The sequence below is a fragment of the Cebus imitator genome, unplaced genomic scaffold, assembly GCF_001604975.1.
Source record: "Cebus imitator isolate Cc_AM_T3 unplaced genomic scaffold, Cebus_imitator-1.0 Scaffold118, whole genome shotgun sequence".
In the NCBI taxonomy this organism is placed as follows: Eukaryota; Metazoa; Chordata; class Mammalia; order Primates; family Cebidae; genus Cebus; species Cebus imitator.
This window is the reverse complement of record NW_016107433.1, coordinates 3,458,413-3,463,265: the sequence shown is the minus strand read 5'-3', so window position 1 is coordinate 3,463,265 and position 4,853 is coordinate 3,458,413. Positions and strand designations below refer to the sequence as shown.

Below are 4,853 nucleotides of genomic sequence, written 5' to 3'. Positions count from 1 at the left end.
AAAAAAAAAAAAAAACAATTAGCCATGGGAAAAATGAAAATGATCAAATGATCATAAATATATTTGAGAAACAGGAATTTTTAAAACACACAATTTTCTCTTTTTTTTTCTTTTTTCTTTTTTTTTTGAGATGGAGTCTCACTCTGTTCCCCAGGCTGGAGTGCAGAGGCACAATCTCAGCTTGCTGCAACCTCTGCCTCCCAGGTTCAAGCAATTCTTCTGCCTCAGCCTCCCAAGTAGCTGGAATTATAGGCACACACCACCACGCCCTGCTAATTTTGTATTTTTAGTAGAGACAGGGCTCCACCAATTTGGCCAGGCTGGTCTCGAACCCCTGAACTCAGGTGATCCACCCTCCTCAGCCTCCCAAAGTGCTAGGATTACAGGCATGAGCCACCGCACCCAGCCAAAAAACACAATTTTCATAAACCACAAACACCCAAGGTAAAAGACAAGGATGAAGAAATAGTACATACAAAAGTGAATTTCAACTCTTATTCTACTGGGTTACTAAAAAATACAAAAATTAGGGGGGATCCAAGATGGCCAATTAGGAGCAGCTCAGGATTGCAGCTCCCAGCAAAATTCCGGAGGGTCAGTGGACGCCGCATTTCCAGACGGATTTTTATTGCCCACAGCCAGGAGATTCCCAGGCGGAGGAGCCCCACAGGTTGCCAGCACAGCTGTTTTGGCCACTGCAGCTGTTTTGGCTGGCGCCCCAGCATGGCGGTCATACAAAATACGCGGGTCTGGGCACCGTTTTAGCTGGCGATTAGAGCTCCTGGGAGAGTCACCCATTCATCTGATTAAAAAGGGAACTGAAACAGGAAGCCAGGCCAGGAGATTCCCGGGCAAAAAAGCGCCATGAATCTTAGTGTGGCTGTTTCAGCCGGTGCAGTGGGTCACTGTACGGTCACCGTACGGGAAATCACACAGATCCCAGCACCTTTTCAAAAGGTGACTAGAACACCTGGGAGAGAGTCAACCGTTCAACCAGAAAAAAAAAAGGGATCTGAGGCAGGGAGCCAGGTGATCAGGCTCAGCTGGTCCCACCTCAACAAAAAAACAGCAATCAGAAATGCTCTGGACTGAGAGTTTCACAGCAAGCACAGCTGAACCTGGGACGATCCAGCTCTGTAGGGGAGGGGCATCTGCCATTACCGAGGCAGTCCCCCACTACAGAGGTAGTTTGCCATTGCTGAGGCAGGCCGCCATTGCTGTGGCAGCCCGCCATTACAGAGAGAGTCTGCCATTACAGAGGTGGGCTGCCATTGCCAAGGCAGTTCTAACTACACCCATATAAACAGGACTGCAGGGAAGTTCACACGGCAGCTGGGCAGAGGCCACAGCAGCTCAGCAAAGCCTCTGCAGGCAGACAGTGAGGAGGTTGCCTCCTTGCTGGGCAGGGCTGCCCTGAAAAAAGGCAGCAGCACAAAAGAAACTCATAAATAAAGCCCTAACTTCCCCAGGACAGAGCACCTGGGAAAAAAGAAAGAGGGAGTTTATGAGTTCCACTACAGCAGACTTAAACGTACCTGCCCAGCAGCTCTGAATGAACAACAGAGCTCACAGCTCAACACTTGAGCTCCTATAAAGGACAGACTGTCACCTCAAGCAGCTCCCTAACCCCCGTATATCCAAAGAGTCACCTCATAAAGGAGAGCTCAGACTGACATCTGGTGGGTATCCTTCTTGGACAAAGATAGCAGAAGAAGAAACTGGCAGCAACCCTTACTGTTCTGCAGCCACTACAGGTGATCCCCAGGCAAGCAGGACCTGGAGTGGACCTCAGCAGTCCTACAGCAGAGGGGCCAGACTATTAGAAGGAAAATTAAGAAACAGAAATAACTTCATCATCAACAAACTGGATGTCCACTCAGAGACCAAATCTGAAAGTCAACAACTACAAAGACAACAGGTGGATAAATCCACAAAGATGGGAAGAAACCAGTGTAAAAAGGATGAAAACACACAAAACCAGAACGCCTCTCCTCTTACAAGGCATCACAACTCCTCACCAGCAAGGGAACAAGGCTGGATGGAGAATGAGGGTGCTGAATTGACAGAATCAGGCTTCAGAAAGTGGGTAATAAGAAACTTCTGTGAGCTAAAATAACATGTTCTAAACCAATGGAAAGAAACTAAGAACCTTGAAAAAAGATTTGATGAAATGCTAACAAGAATAAACAACTTAGAGAGGAATATAAGTGAATTGATGGAGCTGAAAAACACAACATGAGAACTTTGCAAAGCATACACAAGTTTCAACAGCCGAATTGACCAGGCAGAAGAAAGGATATCAGAGGTCGAAGATCAACTCAATGAAATAAAACGAGAAGGCAAGATTAGAGAAAAAAGGGTAAAAAGGAATGAACAAAGTCTCCAAGAAATATGGGACTATGTGAAAAGACCTAATCTACGTTTGATAGGTGTACCTGAATGTGACGGAGAGAATGAATCCAAGCTGGAAAATACTCTTCAGGATATTATCCAGGAAAACTTCCCCAACCTAGCAAGGCAGGTCAATATTCAAGTCCAGGAAATAAAGAGAACACCACAAAGATATACCTCAAGAAAAGCAACCCCAAGGCACATAATCGTCAGAGTCACCAGGGTTGAAATGAAGGAGAAAATGCTAAGGGCAGCCAGAGAGAAAGGTCGGGTTACCCACAAAGGGAAACCCATCAGAGTCACAGCAGATCTCTCAGCAGAAACCCTACAAGTCAGAAGAGAGTGAGCGCCAATATTCAACATCCTTAAAGAAAAGAACTTTCAACCTAGAATTCCATATCCAGCCAAACTAAGCTTCATAAGTGAAGGAAAAATAAAATCCTTTGCAAACAAGCAAGTACTCAAAGATTTCACCACTACCAGGTCTGCTTTACAAGAGCTCCTGAAAGAGGCACTAAACATAGGAAGGAACAACTAGTACCAGCCACTCCAAAAACATACCAAATGGTAAAGAGCATCAACACAATGAAGAAACTGCATCAAGTAATGGACAAAACAGCCAGCTAGCATCAAAATGGCAGGATCAAATTCACACATAACAATATTAATCCTAAATGCAAATGGACTAAATGCCCCAAGCAAAAGACACAGACTGACAAATTGGATAAAAAGACAAAACCCATCGGTGTGCTGTATCCAGGAAACCCATCTCACATGCAAGGATACACAAAGGCTCAAAACAAAGGGATGGAGGAAGATTTACCAAGCAAATGGAGAGCAAAAAGAGCAGGAGTTGCAATTCTCATCTCTGATAAAATAGACTTTAAACCAACAAAGACCAAAGGAGACAAAGAAGGACATTACATAATGGTAAAAGGATCAATGCAACAAGAAGAGCTAACAATCCTAAATATATATGCACCCAATACAGGAGCACCCAGATACATAAGGCAAGTACTTAATGACTTACAAAGAGACTTAGATTCCCACACAATAATAGTGGCAGATTTTAACACCCCGTTGTCAATATTAGACAGATCAGTGAGACAGAAAATTAACAAGGATATCCAGGATTTGAACTCAGACCTGGACCAAGCAAACCTAATAGACATTTACAGAATTGTCCACCCCAAATCCATAGACTATACATTCTTCTCAGCACCACATCACAGCTACTCTAAAACTGACCACATAATTGGAAGCAAATCACTCCTCAGCAAATGCAAAAGAAAGGAAATCATAACAAAGTCTCTCAGACCACAGTGCAATCAAGTTAGAACCCAGAATTCAGAAACTAACTCAGAACTTCACAGCTTCATGGAAACTGAACAACTGGCTCTTGAATGTCGACTGGATAAACAATGAAATGAAGGCAAAAATAAAGATGTTCTTCGAAACCAACCAGAAAGAAGATATAACATACCAGAAACTCTGGGACACATTTAAAGCAGTATCCAGAGGAAAATATATAGCAATAAATGCCCACATGAGAAGCAAGGAAAGATCTAAAATTGACACCCTATCATCAAAATTGAAAGAGCTAGATGAGCAAGATCAAAAAAACTCAAAACCTAGCAGAAGACAAGAAATAACTAAGATCAGAGCAGAACTGAAGGAGATAGAGATACAAAAAGCCCTTAAAAAAATCAATAAATCCAGGAGCTGGTTTTTCAAAAAGATCAACAAAATACACAGACCACTAGCCAGATTAATAAAAAAGAAAGGAGAGAATAATAAAATAGATGCAATAAAAAAATGATAAAGGGGATATCGCCACAGATTCCACAGAAATACAAACCATCATCAGAGATTATTACAAACAACTCTATGCATATAAACTAGTAAGCCTGGAAGAAATGGATAAATTCTTGGACACTTACATCCTCCCAAGCCTAAACAGGAAGAAGTTGAAACCCTGAAGAGACCAATAACAAGGTCTGAAGTTGAGGCAGCAATTAAGAGCCTACCACCCAAAAAAAGCCCAGGTCCAGATGGGTTCACAGCTGAATTCTACCAGACATACAAAGAGGAGCTGGTACCATTCCTTCTGAAACTATTCCAAATAATCCAAAAAGAGGGAATCCTTCCCAATCATTTTATGAGACCAACATCATCCTGATACCAAAACCCAGCAGACACTCAGCAAGAAAAGAAAACTTCAGGCCAATATCCATGATGAACACAGATGCAAAAATCCTCAAGAAAATACTGGCAAACCAATTGCAACAGCACATCAAAAAGCTTATCCACCATGATCAAGTAGGCTTCATCCCAGGGATGCAAGGCTGGTTCAACATACGCAAGCCTATAAACGTAATTCACCACATAAACAGAACCAAAGACAAAAACCACATGATTATCTCAATTGATGCAGAGAAGGCCTTTGACAAAATTCAACAGCC

The 4,853-nt window shown here is 42.7% G+C and overlaps 1 pseudogene across 1 annotated transcript in view; it reads left to right on the top strand.

Moving 5' to 3' along the window:
• The window catches only part of LOC108311702, a 21,152-nt pseudogene that overhangs the window by 850 nt on the left and 15,449 nt on the right, over positions 1 to 4,853 (top strand). The window lies entirely within an intron of this gene.